The sequence below is a fragment of the Coregonus lavaretus genome (genome assembly GCF_964263955.1).
Source record: "Coregonus lavaretus genome assembly, chromosome: 31".
Taxonomy (NCBI): domain Eukaryota; kingdom Metazoa; phylum Chordata; class Actinopteri; order Salmoniformes; family Salmonidae; genus Coregonus; species Coregonus lavaretus.
Window position 1 is genome coordinate 32,914,896 of NC_140018.1, and position 20,082 is coordinate 32,934,977.

The 20,082-nt window shown below is 43.2% G+C and overlaps 1 protein-coding gene and 1 pseudogene across 3 annotated transcripts in view; one reads left to right on the top strand and one right to left on the bottom strand.

Moving 5' to 3' along the window:
- Nucleotides 1–263: 263 nt before the first annotated feature.
- LOC311107159 (transport and Golgi organization protein 1 homolog) lies at nucleotides 264–18,677 on the bottom strand (annotated as a pseudogene). The gene is made up of 22 exons: nucleotides 17,451–18,677; nucleotides 13,019–13,162; nucleotides 11,884–12,015; nucleotides 11,732–11,753; nucleotides 11,513–11,601; nucleotides 11,327–11,404; nucleotides 11,096–11,206; nucleotides 10,601–10,672; nucleotides 10,381–10,485; nucleotides 10,147–10,269; nucleotides 9,881–9,962; nucleotides 7,674–7,726; nucleotides 7,460–7,550; nucleotides 7,232–7,370; nucleotides 6,848–7,046; nucleotides 6,583–6,650; nucleotides 4,987–5,075; nucleotides 4,401–4,514; nucleotides 3,546–3,617; nucleotides 3,394–3,440; nucleotides 1,878–2,246; nucleotides 264–1,747 (listed from the first exon to the last, which is right to left on the bottom strand). The product of its transcript is annotated as a transport and Golgi organization protein 1 homolog (transcript).
- LOC311106358 (axin interactor, dorsalization-associated protein-like) overlaps nucleotides 12,362–20,082 on the top strand; it is a 44,397-nt gene continuing 36,676 nt past the window's right edge. For both annotated transcript variants that reach the window (XM_084148696.1, XM_084148697.1), the window contains exon 1: nucleotides 12,362–12,700. The gene's annotated coding sequence lies outside the window, so the exon portion shown is untranslated. The remainder of the gene's footprint in view (nucleotides 12,701–20,082) is intronic.

Here is a 20,082-nt window from a genome sequence, read left to right on the forward strand (position 1 = left end):
ATCATAAAATAAACTGCTAATTATTTGTAGATCAGTCAGTCACAATTGAACCACAATGGATCACGTATTTGATGCTCACTACCATAGCCACTGTCATGCAAGACTAGTGAAGGCTTTGCAGGAGTGCCCATAGCAATTACCAGAATTAACCACTTCAGGAATAAACAGATGGGTATTACTGTAGTTGTTATTGATAGCATGTACAAAGAGAGCAAATTCAAGTGTAGGGTGTGGCCGACAGAAAATTCACTTAGTCATCATGATTAACCTTCAGTAACTCCATTTATGGCTTCACATACTGTATAAGGCAGAGCAGAGCCCAACTATACAATCATTTGACAGCCTTGATAACAGTGTACATAATACCATTCCAGATATGCCATTAATAATCAAATCAGTCAAGTGTTTTGGTAGCAGTAAATATTGTCTGTGGGTACAAAGAAACGCTCTGGGACCTACTCAGAGTTAAACAAATATTTCTCACCAAAGCATACATTATCTGAGCGCAATGATATAAATGTAATGCAAATACGGTCTTTAATCATGTGCAAGAAATATCAGGTTCTTTTTTTACTTGAAAATAAATTGACAAATGTGATGCATCCCTGATGTAACATAAGAACAAAAAAAAGACAAACAAATGTGAAGGTAATATGACAGGTGTTCAGTTAGTGGGTGATTAATGGCTTTTCACATGTAATATAGCTATCCATACAAAACAAATACATTGAGCACTATCAGACATTTCCTTTAAACTAAAATGGATCTGAAGAGTTGTCATATGCTTCATATGAACAATAGATAACATAACTGCAGTACTTTTTACCAGCTTTATTAATAAAATATCCTAAGAATAGTAAATACATCTCTGACTATCAATTTACACAACCTTCCTTTTCAGTTCATTCTGAAGAGACTGTTTTGGGAAGAGTTAAGATAATACGGTACTTCTGAAATTATTGATACATTTTTTGTAAAAAATTTTAGTCATTTAGCAGACGCTCTTATCTAGAGCGACTTACATGATCAATTAGGGTTAAGTGCCTTGCTTAAGGGCACATCAACAGATTTTTCACCTAGTCGGCTCGGGGATTAGAACCAGCGCAAGCAACCTAAAAGCTTGGGGCCCCTTTATTTTTAATAATTTCCATAGGAAACCATGATAACATTGTGAAATTAATACAAAACCAACATAATACCCTTTTAAAAACTGAAAATCCTCAGTCATACAATATAAATGTTATTGCACAATAGGCCTTCTTGCAGAGTGGCAAGCCTCAGTCACTACTCAAACATACGAAACATAAGACATTGATTTTCTGATGCTTTAATAGGAACACTAACATTTAAGATACTTTAAGAAAAGATACTTTAAGAAAAATAAAGAGATGAATCGTGGTTGATTAAATGTAGCCGGGTCGTTAACGGTTGGTGGGTGTCTAAGGCTCTGCCATGGCAGAGCTGACTGAGTCCTGGGGGGCAGCTGTTGCCTGCTGGGAGCTGTAGTCTTGCCCCTGGCCCTGGGAGCCAATGCCGGGCTGGGGGCCCACAGAAGAGTCATGGCCATGGGGGGCCTGTGGCTGCATGGGGGGCTGCCCAGGGAAGTCTCTGGGGCCGCCGTGAGGAGGGTATGGGGCCGCCCAAGGGGGCAGGTGCTGGGGTGGGATGGAATGATCACGTGGTCCATAGTGCACGTAGGTACGTGGGGGTCCCATGGGTCGGGCCATAGGAGTGCCGCTGGAAACACCTAGGTAGAAGGGAAAACAAATATAATACCATAGTACCAACATAACAATAGCATTACTAACCACAACTGAAATACTAATAGCAAAGAGTCAACTTGAGGTAAAAGCTGGGGGCCAGAATTCACCACCTACCGAATGGGGGAGGCACCGGTCCATAGTGAGAAGGTGGAGGAGGGCACCGGTTGTGTGGGGAAGGGGGACTGTAAGCACCAGGTGGTGGAGGCCGATATTCGGGTGGGATCATGGGACCAGGCGGGTGTCCGTTAGGTGGTGGGGGTCCGGGAGGCATCATGCCTGAGTGTCCGTTGTCTGGTCGGTACACGGGAGGCATGAAGGGTGGGGGTGGGGGAGGAGGGATGTGGTGGGGGCCGGGGCCGGGAGGGGGACGGTAGCAGAGATAGAGGGATAGCTGATGATTGGTCTGAGGGGGCCGGGGCCTGAGTCGGGGGGGGAGCTGATGGGAGAGACCAGGAGGGAGCCAGGACCCTGAGGTCGAGAGTTCTGGAGGAACAACAAACAAGAAACATTAAAACGAAGAATAGCAATATGTCCATTGTGCTTGTAGCCCTGTTGCTGGCACCAACAGTGAAGACCCCTTTCATGTGATTCAAACAGTTTCGTTAGGTTAGAACAAAACAAACACAATCATGCACATGTGAGAAAGACAACAATAACCCACAATAAGTCAAGTTACACAGTTCCACAAGAATCACACTGATTTGGGAATCAGGACCGTTTCCACAAAGCATTAACCTCAAACACACACACAGCTTTAAATGATAACACATTTGAGATATCCATCATGTAGTTGTGCTGAAGTTAAGGCTTTGTAGAACAGTGCCACCATTTCACTCAGTGGGGGTCAGAGGGAGGGTGTCTTGATGTAAGGAACATGTAAAAGCGCTTACAGACGGGCCGCGGTAAGCGGCGAAGGTATCAGACTTCAAATGGGAGTAGAGCGGCAAAACGCTAGCAGTTTTGCTAGTGGCTCGGGTCGTGGTACTCACTCCAGTGAGCGGCGCCGCTGGCTCGGCACTCAAGGCTTCAAAATATTAAATTAGCTGAAGTCTTGAGCGGCACATGGGTGACCAATGAGCAGAGTTCATCTTGCCAACCAATCAAACAATGTTTTAATGACAACCTTCGAACTGACAACAACCGGGGACCGCTGGTCTCTACAGGATTTTCTCGAGGTTCAATTGCCGTTTACCGAGGCCCGTCTGTAAGCGCCTTAAGACAAGTAACTACGCATGTCAGAATCCAGCCAGCAATGTTAAGTCTGACAACCATGTGAAGCCACTACCCAGCTGCCTGCCACTCCAGCCACTGATCCACAGCTGGGGTAAGCATGCTCACACACACATCCGCAATCCCTGCCACCGCTGCCTGGAACATAATACTCACTGCCTCTGGGTTCTCTGTGGAGGCCTGGGCCTCAGCCTGTGACGCTGCCTCTAGTGGAGTGGTCTGCTTTAGTGCAAACACACCCACATGATAGAGGAACAGGGGGGAGAGATGCACACACCACAGTAAGTACTGAAGGGGTTTCATTGAAACTTTCCTTCTCTAGTTCCATGTCACTTTTTCCCTCCTGACATGGTTACGTAATAAGGAAACAAATAAGCTGTGGAAATTGACTGAAACTTACCGAGCAGTCCAGATTGCTTAGTGAGGATGTACGTGGGGCCATTGTGTCTGTGGAGGAGCAAAGGGCAGAATGATTAGAGGAGATTTAGGATAAGGGCACAATTAGGGAATAATACTACATCAACCCTCAGTGACTACAAATATAATCTCTACCAGGTCTAGCAGCCACTGGGTGTTTGTGGTCAGGAGGGTAACGGCCGTGAGGGTCAGATGGAGGTCGTGGTCCTATTGGACACAAAATACACGGTGATGCCATATTCTCATCTTCTCGAATGCTAATCTTGGCTCTCCTGGTTGTCATTAGAGACCTGACTCTAGACCACGTTGCTGGTTCATGCTACCATCTATTTATAGCAAAGTCTGGTCTATTTGCAGTCCGAGGAAAATGTTTGGTCATGTCATGGTATTACTCCTCTAGAACTAGAACACTTGCGGATAAATATTAATACCACATCTCATATGGTTTAAAAAAATAAAGCAAAGGCTAAAGCTTTTGTAACCTAACGAGTTGCCCCTTACATATGATCTCACAACAGCTGAACACAACAAAAACAACACCATAGTACTGGAAGAGCAAGAGGCGTTATTCCAAATTGTGAAAGCAAATGAAGGCATGGGAACATTCTGGATCATCTGGACACTCAAACACAGGTGAGAAAGATGGGTATGGCAGTAGAGGGATAAAAGATGGCAGTGAAAGAGACATGAAAGAATGTCATAGAAAATCAAAAAGGAAGTAATCAGAAGACAAAAAAAAGGAAGAGGAAAAGGTCAGAGGTGGGTACCAACTAGGAGCAGGATGAGAGCAGTAGGAAGAAAAATAAGGAAGGGAAATGATTGAAACACCACAGGGGAGGTGAAGAAAGGGAAAAAGGAAAGGTGAAAAAGAGAGCAGCGAGTCGGGGCATACAAGGGTGAACAAGGAGGGGTTTGATTGGCTGAGGGATGGTACTGCTCGGCCAATCAGAAGGGCCAAGGCTGTCCGGGGCGGGGGTTCAGGAGTCTCACCGTAGAGCTCGTTCCTTCGCCCCACGGGGGCAGAGGGGGGGCGCCCGGGACCCTCTATCATGAGAGGGGGGGACGGGGCACCGCCACTCACAGGTGAGGGCCCGTACGAATCACCTGTTTAGCAAAAGCATTTAACAACCTTTAAAACAACAAAACACACAACCAACACCACACAGCCAAATACCGCTGTCAGTCTCTCCACATTGGACCAGCTTCAAGGAATTCAAATCGAAACATCAGGAAAACATTCATTTCAGAAAGTAGAGATCAAACAGCAGATGGGGTATCAGACAGTCAAAACATCCAAGAACTAATCTGAAATGCAGTCACAGCTGAAATCCAACCGACAAGACAATAGAAATTAGCCCTGCCAGGTATGAAACACAGTGGGCAGTTCAGGAACGTTACAGAACGTTCAGATATAAATATATGATTCTCTGTCTTCAAGAATAGAGTCATTTCAGCCCTATTCATTTAATTTCTATCTGCAAGTTATATTCTGATGATTTTGCCTTACTGAATGCGCCACAGACGTGCCAGTCGCCAGCACGAAATAACAAAGGGAACTCTGAGGATTGGTTCTTACCTCGTCGGAGAGGCATGGGAGCCATCCCAGGGGTGGGCTTGAACAGAGGCCTACGGAGCTCATTCAGCTTGCTGGACATGTCAGTCAGTCTAGGGTAAAAAGGAGAACAGGCATTTAGCTTCTCAATACTGTACCTCCAAACCTAGACTAATATAGCTTACTGCATTTCAGGGCTCAAAACTGCGACCAAAACACTTGCATTTGCAACCCTTTGACTTGGCAGTGCGACCAATTTTAAATTGGTTGCTAGGGTGCCAGTGAATCTTTTTTAGCGGGTCACGTTAGTTTTTGGTTCACAATTTGCTTATTTTTTCTTTATTATTATGATTGTGCAATTGACCAAAAATAGACCATATGAACGGATCTGCCTGTCCCCATTTTGAGTGAGCAATAGGTGAGAGGTGCATTCTAATAAGCACAACCATATGACCGTTGCTTAAAATGCAATTGCGGGAAAAATACAGTTTGCAAAGCAACTACTGTTGTTCTAGTTACAGAGAGGAGAGTCACTGCTTTCTGTGAGTATATAATTACATTTCTCACCTCTCAATATGGAGTTCATGGCACCACTTTACAACTGGAGTAGGCTATGTAGTATATGGTTTTGATGCGCCGCGGAGCGCGCCATTTGCGGTGAATAAGGCTACATCAAGTAGCCTGTATAGGCCTAGAGCTGGAAGGTTTTTGTAGGACATTACATTCGCTAATATATTAATGAATTAGCCTACATTGGCTATCTAGTAACATTATCATATTTAGAGTTAGCAATCTAGATAAGTGTTTTGAGTTCCCACATCCTCAGGTGGTGAATAATATAGCCTAGGCCAATATGCACAAAGTTGTCCAAAAATAAATCGGATCATTTTGGATTCTATTTCGACAGGTTGCACATCAAAATACCAACCATGCATTCCCTGGATATGTTAGATGAAATATCTTACTTTTTGAATCCTAGACTACCATCTCAGTTGTCTTACTTGTCACAGGATTATTTATTTTCTTATACTGGCTACTGTTGATAGTGTACAAAAAGAAAACTAGCATTCCTCTTGGCTGGCCTACTGTAGACATATTGACCTCTGCTTTGAAAAGCAGTCTGTCTAAAAGGGACAATGTCCTATTTTGAGATGTAAAAAAATCTTTTAAAAAACCAGGCCTACTTTAGAAAAAAAATTCTGCAATTAATGCAGTGCAATTCTAACGAATAGAATAATGTCTTACATTGCAAAATTATATCATACAGCTTTTTAATACATCATTAATTAATATCCAAATGTAGCCTATTACTAGCTGAATATAGAGAGAAAGCATGCTTCCCAATGCATTTATAAAACAGTTCACGTTGAACCCTGAGTAAATATATCCAAATCAATGTAGGAACACAAGGGCATGCTAATTTAAAAGATGGCTAGTCATTATTAGCCTGGTTCTGTATGGAATGCAGGTACATTATGGGACACAGGTCAGGTCACCATCTCTGTGCAGTGGCGAAAAATTGGTGCGACCAAATCATGTGCTGGTGCCATCAACTGAATAAGCCTAGAGCCCTGCATTGGTGTAGCCCAATTGAGTCTGTTGTATTAGTGTTGCACTCACTTGTTACGAAGGTTAGTTCTTTCCTTCTTCTCGTCCAACAGAGCTCGCTCAGCAGCACGTGCAATCAACTAGAGAGAAGAAAGAGAGACATTTAAAATCTCCTGTTTTGGACTAAATTCACCTTACAATTTACTGGCCAAACAGTAGACTTAAAAAATGTTCTTGTCCTACTGTATGTGCCATCGGTGGGGGTTGAGAAATGAGAAAAAGACACATTTCCATTGTTTCTGTAACAAATGGACTAATAAAGTTGTACTGTACATACCCAGCTCTCGTGGGATTTTTGCTCCTGCTCAATCATCTGGGCTTTGTAGGACTTCTCGGTCCGTTTCAGCTCGTCCTGGATCTCTTTGATGCGCTGCCTATACACCTTGACCTCCTCCTCGGCCTCTAGGGCCTTGCCGTCCACCTCCGTCAGCATGTCTTTCTTGTTGCGGCGCTCAAACTCCTCCTTGGTCAGCTTCCTGAAAGGTGACACACAAATTAAATCAAACTCTCAATTTAAAGTGCATTTGAAAACCTCAAACTTCACAATAAAAGAATACAGTAAAAGACATTGAACAATGTTTTTTACATGCTGTGGTGCCACTGAGAACAAACCCTACAACGGTATTAACGCATGAACTGAACTGCTTCTGGTTCTACTTACTGCTGCAAAGCATTCTCCTTCTGCTGGTACATCTCGGTCATGATCTCGTTCTTCTGCTGCAGGGTGTTGTACTGGTTCTCCAGGTGGTTCCTGTCACTTTTCACCAACAAGATGTCATGCTCCAGCTGCTGATATTGTTCTGTGGCGATAACAAGTTGATAGTGTTGAGAGAGAAAAGGGAGTGATGCATTTCAAACTCTAGTTGCTGGGATAAAGTGCTTGACATACCTTCCAGCTCTTTCCTGGCCTTCTCTTTGTTCAGCAGCTTGGTCATGAAGCGATCGCGCTCTTCCTCCACGACAGACAGAGTGGTCTGGACCTGTGGTAAGTTGTGCCAAAAGTTAGCGTAAGAGTTGACACACTTCTTGGTTCTGAGCATCAGTTTTATTGGCTTTCAGGTACACAGAAATGTTGGTCCGTTCAAGAATGAACTCAGTCTTACCCGAGAGACGTCCATCATTTGCTTAATGCGGTTTTGGATGACGGTCTGCTTGTCTGAAATGGATCAAACATAATTGTAAACACATTACTGACACGTTTCAGGAAACTAGGCGTATGTCGTACGTCACTACTTCACAGGAGAGGCATTTGAATGTAAACATTTATCAAAATTAGTTTTTTGGCAGAAATGCCTTCTGGAACATGTGAACTTTCATGTGCCTTAATAACAAACTTGTATGCCATCTGTAAATACGAATACAATTGTTAAATTACGAGCCTAGCTGGTTTAGCCACGGAAAAAGACAGGAACCTTCCTGCCAGCCATGATTGGCTGAGATAATGGATGGGCTGGACATAATGAGATGAGTTTGGATTGGTCTGCCATGTAGCAGGCTTCTGTCTATAACATGAGCTTCTCAGTATGTGTAGGTAATCCTTTCTAAGTTCGCTTTTTTGAAAGATGCTCTCCACTTTCTGGAGAACCGAGCTTTGAAATCCAGTGGAAGCATAGTATGATAGCTAAGGAGATGGAGAAAATGTTGTTGTTTGATTGCAAATATGTGGAGGGAGTCGAAAAGAGAACACACAGAAAGAAGGCAGTTGTATAAAACACCCGTCTCCGGATTACATCTTCAAACTAAGGGCAACCATGGCATCCGTGACAGAGGGAGAAGTGTTCATCCATGTATTCAGGTAAGAGAGTCTAGCTAGCTACATTTTACCATATTATAAGTTTCTAATTTTGTCAGAAAGTCGTTTTCATTGCAAAATAAAGCTTACTGTTAGCCGGCTGGCTTGCTAGCTAACGTTACGTGTATGATCTGTGTAGTAATATTACTTGTATCTCAGAGCCATTTGCACCGCTAGATATAGCCTAATGTTAGCTAGGTAGCATTGAACCTAGTTGGTTAGTTTTAGCTACCAGCAGATTCATACAGGGTAGTAATGTCGAGTTAGAATTATGGTTAATTGTTTAGCTAGCTAGTCTAAACAAAAGACTCCACTATGCAAGTAACCATTTCACTGTACCGTTTACACCTTCTGTATCCTGTGCATGCGACAAATAAACGTTGATTTTATTTTATATAATGTGTGTGTTTACCAGAGATGGTAATGTGAAGAACATGACCGGCACAAAAGTCAAATTTGGATATAACGTTAGGCCAACGAGACAGTGTCCAAGTTCTAAAATTCTCCAGTAGAATGCCTGCTTTTACTTCATCACACTCACAACCGTAAGCTATTTTCTGTAATTATCTCGCCCTTAACTTGTAAATAATGATCTTGTTGGGAGTTTATTTTCCTGTAATAATGAATACAAATTAGCTAAAGTTAAGACGTTGTCAGCTATATGATATGGTCATTATTTGAACTGGCTAGCCAGCTAACTTAACATTAGCTAGCTGCTAACAAGCTAGAAACTAACCAAAACATTGTTTAGAAATGTGCTTTTAGTTGCCTGGTTTGCTAGATTGACATAACTAAATTCATTTTTAAACAGATGGGTTTATTGGTGGTCAAATACAACAGTTATGCTATTTTGGACCACCAGGCTGCTGATGTCATGCAGCCTGTTGTTTTTGTGTTTATACTTTTTCATAACGACAACGACAAGTTTGATGTCGGACGACAATAGAATGTTCATGATGTCACTGCGACAACTGTCTACAGACACGTCGATAGACGTAGTATAAACTACCCTTTAGTCTTGAAATCTTTGGTTGTTTAGTACACTACAGTACTCACTGTTTAGCACATGTGAATCCTTAAAGAGAGGGGTGGGGCATTGGCTTAAGAGGGTGTGAACGATGCTGAATGGGTATAGACAAAGAGGGGCTCTCCAGTAGGTGAACCAAAACATTAAATTGATCATTTTCTCAAAAGTGGGGTTACAAGTTTATCAACTTTCAAAGCAGAATTAATGTCCCATTGTTCTTCAACTGTAGTGTATGATATACAATTTTCTAGCTCTGAGTCTCTACTTTTATCCAATGTAAAAAACATAAGAGAAGGCTGGTGGGAGGAGCTATAGGAGGACTGGCTCACTGTAATGGGATAAATGGAATGGAGTCAAGCACGTTGTCTCCATGTGTTTGATGTGTTTGGTACCATTCATTTTATTCCATTCTAGACATTACAAGGAGCCCGTCCTCCTATAGCTCCTCCCACCAGCCTCCTCTGATTAGGACACTGTGTCAGATGACTTACCATTAGAAGCTTCCCCGTTAGCCACAACTCCATCTTTCAGATCATCGCAGGCCTCCAGGTCTCCTAGCAGGTCAGACAAAACCTGCCAGAGAGGGAGAGAACCACCAATTATACACTACACTTTTCCCCTGGAATCAGTCAAGAAGAAGGATTTTTCTTAACATAATACAGGTGCCATGTTTCTTTGTCATCAGAGTGCGTTTGAGAAGGTGTGAAAAGGAATTGATGCGGTGTAACAATATCGTAACTTTAAAAAAAAAACTCACCTCAACGTTGTGGTCCTTCTGAACGAGGGAATCCTCCAGGTCTTTCTGGGACTTCTGGTAGACTTTGATCTTCTCGCTCATCTCCCTGTGCTTCTCCTCCCACAACTTGGCAGCATGGTGCAGCTGTAACAAGGAAATGAGGTCATAAAGACAGTTCTATGCAGGCCCTGCATGGCCAATGAGTCCTACACATGAGGCTTCAAGTGTGAATCGTTGTTCTGTATTGGTACTCACTGAGAGGTTCTCCTCCTTCAGGGTGGCAATATCCTTCTCCAGAACCTGGCGCTGGACTTTCTGGGCATCTTCACGGAGCTTGGCTTCATCCATCAGAATGGTAGCCTACAGATTCAATGACAAGGATAATTAAAGGAAATGGACACTTTACATTTGATTGTTGCAATGTTAACATATTTGACATGTTTTCATTGGGCATGTTCACTTATATGAACTATACCTTTGAGAGTGCGTCCTGGGTCTTCTTCCTGCTGCGCTTCAACTTCTCAATGGTTTTGTCCATTTCAGACATCTATGGGCAAAGATAATGATAAGCATAATGACAACCATCTTTCTCTGTGCTCACCAACGAGTCATCCTATTTAGGCTAGTAGCTGGCTAATAGTAGCTGCCTATGCTGTCTACATCAAGAAGCAACTGCTCTCTAGGGCGGTTATCTCTCTCGTTTGCAGGCTGTCCCTTCCTCTCTGTAGTCAATTACCAAATTTTCTGCACTAAACTATGTTGAATATTTATTTGCCTGTTGAAAATTAAAACTTCCTACAACGTCTCAAAGTTTGTGCTTGATTTGATTTCTCTAGAGAAACGGCACATTGAGCTCACAGAATAAAACAAACTTAATTGAATTAAAAGAATTGAACAGATGTCAGACAATTGGTTGTTTTGAAACCAGGGGGAACATTTTTATTCCGGCTAATCGCTCAATACTACTCACCACATCTTCATGTTTCGCAGTATTGGCTCGCTCATCGTCAAAGGATCTGGCGAGTAAGTTATTTTCCTTGTCCAGGCGCTCATTATGTCTCTCCATCTCTTGCACAATATTCTATTGGATAGAAAAATAAAATGGTGTGTCAATTCAAACACTATGGAAAACAAAAAATTACTAAAAAATAGTCAGCATGACAATGATGTGTGATCAAGATAATATTTCCTAGAGACTCACCTCCAGTTCCTGGATCTTCTCCAGAGATGAAGTGGCAGATTTCTCAGATTGCTTTTGCTTTTCTTTAAGTTCTTCGCCCTGAGGGGAACCCAGTAGAAATACATTATCAAAACATTGTTATGTCCCTTAATTCACGTTGAACCCAAAATTCTGGATCTTGGTCAGTGAAAATTCTCTGCAACTTACCTGTTGCTGCAGTTCAGCGACCTTTTGGAGTATCTCCTTCTTCTCTTGTTCAAGCCTTTCCATCCTGTCCGTCATCTCTTTTTCAGTAGCTAATAAAACATATGACAAGAGTATGAATTCAGACATGGTTTACACGTGACAAGGACACCAGCCTGTAGGCAATATGAATGAGGATTCACTATGCACCATAAATTGCCAGAGAGAAGTAGAAGAACTTACTTAGATATGACTTGCTTTTGACCTGTGAGAAAGGGAAAAGAAAAGTGGCAGCAAACAGCCTCCTCAACAGTAGCATACGATACATCATAGAATAACATGAAGCATTCAGATGATGAAATTATGAAAGCAGTGACTGTACAACAAGGACTTACAGATAGAATGCTCCTCCAGAGGAGGAAGAGGAAGCCGATGACCCCGGCACCTGCAGTGACCAGCACGGGTTCCCAGGACACGCCGTAGAAGTCTGGACCTGGCTTCCATTGCTCTGGCAGGCAGGTGACCATCTGGGGAGACACACAGGCCCAATCAGTGTTACTACAGCACATGTCTGGCTTAGCAAATAAGTTGGGCAATAGTTGGGCTGAGATGACAGAGGAAAATCAGTGATGTTAAACACTGAACTAAACCATCAGGCATTACAGTGTTCTGTTTAAAAGCATGGCTAATGGTTATCCCACTGAGCACCCTCTCAGTCAATGCGAAGCACATCTTCAGATCAAATCAAGGTGGGTTTAGAAATAGACCTAGCCTATAACCCAGTTGTTGATCAAAATCAATAAAGAGAGAATATTTGCCTTATCCTTACGTAATCAATGGGGATTGGATTGGCCTGGAGCCCTAACACTGTCCAACCATGGAGACCTTTGCACAATGCACGTGGCATACAGGCACAACACAGAACTTCCATCGCAGTCGCTCAGTGAAATTCAGGGATTAGCTAAATGAATCACCACAGCATGGATCTAACTAACAAGCCTTAGGCCTAGGATTTAGAGTGCAAAATATTGCATCGTGTGCCCTTTCACCCTGTAAGATGGGCAATAAACAAAACAGATTATTGCATAACATCACTAGACATGAGCCACATGTATATTTAAATGACCTGTAACCTCAGGTGATAGTTCAACAACTTGAAGACACCTCTCTATCTGAGACACAGATAGAGGAAGAACAGATACTGCCAGTCTGGTAAGTGTGACATTTAGTTTTCTATGAGGAAGAGGGCTGGCAACTTCCACTTTGAAAACATCGAAACTAAAGAGCAATCTAGTGATCCATTCTAGGCTGCAACTATTGGGGAAACGCATTAGGTATTGGAGGACAAGTTCATTCCCCAAGACATTGAAGCTGCCAACATGATTCAGTTTCAATGTAGCTAGCAAGCCAGCCAGCCATACGGCGGCCTAAGACTTGACTAGCCAGCTAGCTACAATAGCTATTATAGAAAGAGTTCAACAAGATATCCTCCATACATTGGCAGTATCAACATTGTAGCCAACTACTTACATATTGAAGTTCCGTTAGAAATAATACGTAGAAGACAGACAGTTGATCAGATTCTGTCATCAGGGGCAACGTGGGTAAAGGGGTTGTTTCTTCCGAATCCATCGCGACGCTACCGTACGTTAGTTTGACAGGTGAGCTGGCTATCTGATGTTAACTAGGCTATTCAGAACGCTGAATAAAATATGATTATTGCATCACAATATACATTCTGATTCGGGTTTATCACGTCTTTGTTGGATAGAACTAAAACATTCCACAAGTTTACTGACAAGTGAGCGCAATTTCCCACTCGATTTCTCCATTCAATTTGCCTATCTGACTCCCGCAGATTTATTATGATACCTCAAAAGAACATGTAGATTATTTTTCAAGCACTGGGTACCAAAACAAACTAAGCAAATATAGAGAGGATATGATTCTCACAGTCTCAGGGTAGGCTATCGTCCCTCAACTACATTTATATTAACCTTTAAAAGTAAGTCAAAATTGATCAAATAAATGCCTAGTTACATTTACATTTTAGTCATTTAGCAGACGCTCTTATCCAGAGCGACTTACAGTTAGTGAATATTTTATTTTATTTTTATACTGGCCCCCCGTGGGAATCGAACCCACAACCCTGGCATTGCAAACGCCATGCTCTATCAACGCTACATCCCTGCCGGCCATTCCCTCCCCTACCCTGGACGACGCTGGGCCAATTGTGCGCAGCCCATGAGTCTCCCGGTCGCGGCCGGCTGCGACAGAGCCTGGATTCGAACCAGGATCTCTAGTGGCACAGTTAGCACTGCGATGCAGTGCCTTAGACCACTGCGCCACTCAGGAGTTGAGGGAGGACGCTAAGGGTTGGCTATCCTTATTTTATTTTTTCTGTTCTCAAAATAGTAGCCACTCTACTATCAAGGTCCAGGGAAGCCCGGTAGTGAACATATTTGGGAGGACCATCAATGATGGTAATGATCCAAGTCACATGCCATTGCAAATGAAATGACAAAAAAGCATTGCAACTAATTACAGGCCAATACCAAAGACATGAACCTCTTTCTGCCTATTCTTACAACCCATAAAAGTGATGTTGGTCAACTGTGCTGGTCCATTCCATATTCAGGGTCAATATCTCCCCAAGTATTGCCTTTATTGTTTAAAATTATCTATATTCCCCCCCATAAATAATATTCAGATTTTCCCCAGTACTGTTTGAGGCCTACTTAACTACATGATTCTAGGGATGTGAGGCACTGAGCCTACCAAAGATTTTGTACCTGAACCTCATTTACGTTCTCTTTTACCATTTTGTTTAATATCACTTTGTTGTCACTAGCAATAGATTGTATAGATGTGTCACAGTCCCCTTTAAGACTAAATCCATTTTACAATGGCTGTACTTGAACTCAACATGATTCTGAGTTGCATAGAAAAGTAGCAGATGCTACATCCTTTTGACTATCTGGAGATAGGCCAATACAATCATTGCTTGTTTACTGTTATTTGGTGATTTACAAAAACAAAAGTGTTTGGGGTTTCTTGTGCTGTGTGACACATTCCTCACCATATTTACGTTTCACTGCATTTCTCCTCCCCCCTCTGTGTTTGGTGTTTTTGTATCAGTTAGTTTATTGTCTTTGACTGTTGCACTGACTAAAGTTTATGCTGTCATCCTCATCTCCTATCTCATTACATATGGGTGACGGCTCAAAGGATTGGTCAACTCAACCTTGTTCCTCAATCTGATTAACAAAACTGAATGTTACCTCTATTCTTGTCCCACATATTCCTAAAATGTTTGATACTACGTTTGGTGACAATGGGTTTTCCAATTGGCCATTGCAAAGTTTTGGCAACTTCCTCCCAAAATTCGAAATCACACTTTTCATTATGCTGCATAATGGAATGTATTGCCATTGAAATAGCATGATAATTCCCCTCATTTTTTTGAGTCTTAACTTTCTGATCCTCCACAACATCCCTGCCACCCCATTCAATTTATGTTTCAGATTTGGTGGTTCAACAGCCTTATTTTCATTAATCTGTTTTGTCAAATTATTCTGATCTATGCATTTATCAGTAAGGTCGACTCCACAGTTAACTCTTATCACCATAGACAACAGCGTCACTATCAGTACAGTCAACTCCTACTATAGCACTAGGTCCACCCTTTACCAGTCCTTCCACCAACACCAGACCTCTGCGACCAACTCCCTTCCCTAATTTATTCTATTCTATTTTATTCCATTATATTGTTGTTAAATCATTATTATATATATGTTATTATAGTATAGCCTATAATTTCGTCCATCAAACAGGTAGGCCTACCTTTTATTTCTTAACCCTCCCGTTGTCCTAGGGTCAAAATGACCCGCCACTGTGTTGAACCAACTTTATTAAATTTTTATATTTTTTGGATCATTTGTGAGAAGGAGGCAGTGATACTTTCTTTAAAGTCTCACTGCCTCCTTCTCACAAATTATCCAAAAAATATAAAAATTTAATAAAGTTGGTTCAACACAGTGGCGGGTCATTTTGACCCTAGGACAACGGGAGGGTTAAATAGGAAGAAATAGATTCGAACACGAAGCCCACTTGTTATAAAGTCAAATTAAAATGAAGACCCTATTGAGTAATCCCAACCCCACTTTATTCCGGCACCTAGAATAGTTCTCTCTATAAGCCAATATGTAATTTATAGGCCTATAGTGCAGGGCTAGGCAACCCTGGTCCAGGAGAGCCGCAGACACTTCATATTCTGGATTGAACCAACCTGGAACAGCAGGTGTGTTGAATTTAGGCAATCACTGAACTGATCAATTAGCTCAGTTGGTCAGGTGTGGTGCCTAGTTGGAACAAAATCCTGCAGAACCTGCTGCACTCCAGGAACAGAGTTGCCTACCCCTGCTACAGAGCCCCACAGTGGAGGTGTCATAATACCCATAAAACCTAGCGGTCAAACAGGGAAATGGTTCCAATTGTTTTTCCACCGTTCATTTTTCCTATAGGGAATTTTAGAAACACTTAAAATAAGGGCTGTGTTTCGTGTAGGCTTACCCTGGCATGACGTTTTGATAACCATTTAAATCGCTCTTGGACAAGATGACTTTTATCAATATATTCGGCTCTATTTACTCTCAGATTCGAAAAATGCTAATTAGCATCAAAGTAGACATCATGCAAGACTACAAATCCCTGCAAGCCAAAGTCAGGGCTATCCAGAGCGTATCATATGCAGCAGCTGGTAAAAGGGTTGAGGGTTTGAATGGTGCACTTGAAGTCCACTAACTGTAAGTCGCTCTGGATAAGAGCGTCTGCTAAATGACAAAAATGTAAATGTAAAATGGAAAGGCCTTCACTGCAGGCTGCAGGAGTTGCCTTTCACCAGCAGGATCCTGACATTTTAAAGGTTAAGAAGGTGGACTTTGTGGCCTTTATAGCTATGGTGATAAATGGCACTGCCAAGGTGGAGAGAAGGTCCAGGAAGATAGAAATCATTGTAGAAGCGGCGGAGAGGTTCCTGGGGCTGAAAGATTTCTCGACGAAGGAGTTACATGGAATATTGTCACAAGCCGTACCACCGTCTCAGGCCCTAGAGCCTGAGAAGGGAGATATGGAGAATTGAAAGAAGGAAGAAATAGGAGTTTTGTTTTGTCAATGTACTATTTTTATTTGGGTGGATTAAGTTAGTTTCCCTATCACGTATGGATTTTATTTTTACCTTGTTTTGGTTTCAACCCATCCAGTTGGTGGCGGCAATACACCTTTTTAGGTTGTAGTCCACCATAAAGCCCAAAGAAGAAGAAGAATAATACAGTGTATTCCAGGCATTTTTTAAAAGTTTTTTTTTTAGTAGACGCTCTTATCCAGAGCGACTTACAGGAGCAATTAGGGTTAAGTGCCTTGCTCAAGGGCATATCGACAGATTTTTCACCTAGTCGGCTCGGGGATTAGAACCAGCGACCTTTCAGTTACTGGCACAACACTCTTAACCACTAAGCTACCTGCTGCCCTATTTGACCTTGGACCATGTTTTGAACCGCACATTTAATGCAAATACCACTTAAATAGGAACAAATATGAATCATTGTTAATGTTTAGACAATTATTTTTGTCATGAATAAATTTTGTCAGGAATGTCTTCTCTTCCTCCGCATCAGACATTTCCCCATCTTTTGAAACATTCAGAGGTTCAAACAGTGAGTACATTTTAATGCATTGCAATCTCACTGGCATTGTCAGGATGTGTATTTGTTCTGTCAACAGACTACTATTTACTTTGTTGTACTTCTTGGGTATTTCATAAATACAGCTTATTATGCAAACCAAATCTCCAGGCATTATTATCATCTCATTAGCAATGTATGACACATTCCAAATATGCATTTAACAAAAGGTTTTAATTCTCCTGTACTCTGACATTAACTTAAACTGATTTTTAAAAAGCAATATTACCTGTGTCCGGGTGTAGTTGACTGCCAACTGCCAAGGGAGCACTGTTTCTGGCGTTTGAGTACTTCTGACGCAGGGTGAACACCAACTCCTGGAAGTCGTCCAAGATGGCAGCTTCCTCAATAAACTCACCAGCCTCCTGCTGCAGGTCAGTGTTCTCCTGGGCATCCAGCATCCTCTCAATCTCATCCAGGATTGGTGTTTCAGAGGCTTCCAAAATGGCCTCCAGCGCCTTTTCAATGTCCTCACTGGTGTTTGTCTGGGACAGCCGGGCAGCCTTCAGCTCCTGCTCCAGGTCAGAGAACAGGAACTCCACCCTAAAGAGGTTCTGAAGACCCACAATCTTTTGGAAGCGCTCCATATCCTCCTCCTTAAAGTGGTCTCGCAATAGTGTCAGCCTCAACACATCGTCACTGTATTTCGGCTCTTTGCTTGGGAAGGGATCCGGAACCTTCTCTTCAAGTGAGGGTGTGTGGCTTTCAGCATCCTTCTCAGTCTCATGCACCTTAGGTTCTATGTCAATTGCCTCGTCGTGTTGGACCACATCCAACACATCACTGGATACAACATCGGTTTGTGTATCATTATTGGGTTGCTCTGACCCAAATTCAGATAGACTGTCTTTGTCCTTTTCATCACTGTGCTCAGTTTTGGATGAACACAATGATGCATTTTCATCCTCCAGCAACTCTTCCTCAATCTCTTCCCCCTCTAGGTGTATTGAATCCTCCTCCTCTATGAGGAGTTCTTGATGGCTCTCTTTCACCATTGTTTTTTTACTTAGATCTGGGACCTTCTGGCATGGTTCTCGAAATCGTCTGAAAAGCTCTGTACCACCCTGTTTCAATGTATTATCTACTTGTGACTCTTCGACAGCTTGTTTCTGCTCTGATTCGTTAATTTTACTATCAAAGTCTGAGAGCATGTCTGTCTTTGAGAGCTGTTTAGGGACTGGGCTGTCATCTACTGTAAGGTTCTCTGCTAAAGCCTCCTTAGTGTGTTCAAAGGGACTTACCTCATCAGCAGGAGGTGTTGAAGGTTCAATGTCACCTTCTTCAGATTCATCCTCAAACTGCAACGTCTGGGAATCCTCATCAGGTACTTTGACAGCATCCTCACTGAAATTAGAGTCTGCAGGTTCCTCAAAGATTAGCTCATGTGGCTGTTCTGCTTCCTCTGACTCCTTGGGTTCTTCAATTTTGGGAGACTCCTCTGGTGTCATTTCACCTTCGTCATCATCCTCGTCATCTTCCTCTGAACCGGCAACATGAGCTATTCATTCCCCACCACTGACAATGTTAAAAACTGTATCACCAAATGAAGACCACAGGTTATTGTCCTTGGAGTCCTGTTTATGTGTATGAGGTACCTCTGATAGACTGTCTTCCTCAGCTGTCTGATCAGATTCCGGAATGTTCTTGTCAGGGTATCTGATGCGGATGTGGTGCGGAATCAAGTGCAGGACACAGGAGCTAAGTCAAACCAGTCTTTACTTGAAAAGACAAAATAACAAACGGGTCTAACCAACCCGGAGGCGAACAATACGCAACAGTGCGTAAAACACAAAACCGACCTCGCACGAAAACAACAGTGCGACGGTACACACTAGCGACTGGCAAAAAGTGAACAGCACCAACAGACAGGTGAAACCAATTACACACAACACATGACAGAAACAACGAGAACTTATAGGACACATAATCAACACTAAACATGAACAGGTGTACCAAACAGACCAAACCAAACAAACATCGAAAACAAAGAACGGTGGCAGCTAGTACTCCGGAGACGACGACCGCCGAAGCCTGCCCGAACAAGGAGGAGGAGCAGCCTCGGCCGAAACCGTGACAGTACCCCCCCTTGACGCGCGGCTCCAGCCGTGCGCCGACCCCGGCCTCGAGGACGACCAGGAGGACGCGGAGCAGGGCACGTGGGATGACCACGATGGAACTCAGTCAGAAGAGACGGGTCTAAGATGTCCCTCCTCGGCACCCAGCACCGCTCCTCCGGGCCGTACCCCTCCCACTCCACGAGATATTGGAGACCCCCCATCCGACGTCTCGAATCCAAGATGGACCGCACGGTGTACGCCGGTGCCCCCTCGATGTCCAATGGGGGCGGAGGAGTCTCTCTGATCTCATCTTCCTGGAGTGGACCAGCTACCACCGGCCTGAGAAGAGACACATGGAACGAGGGGTTAATACGATAGTCACTAGGCAGTTGTAATCTGTAACACACCTCGTTCAATCTTCTCAGGACTTTAAACGGCCCCACAAACCGCCGACCCAGTTTCCGGCAGGGCAGGCGGAGGGGCAGGTTTCTGGTAGAGAGCCAGACTCGATCACCAGGTGTGTACACCGGCCCCTCACTGCAGTGGAGATCGGCGCTCACCTTCTGACGACGGATGGCCCGCTGCAGATGGACGTGTGCAGCGTTCCACGTCTCCTCCGAGCGCCGCACCCACTCATCCACCGCAGGAGCCTCGATCTGGCTCTGCTGCCATGGTCCCAGAACCGGCTCGTAACCTAACACACATTGGAAAGGGGTTAGGTTAGTTGAGTAGTGGCGTAGGGAATTCTGGGCCATTTCTGCCCAAGGAACATACCGTGCCCACTCCTCCGGCCGGC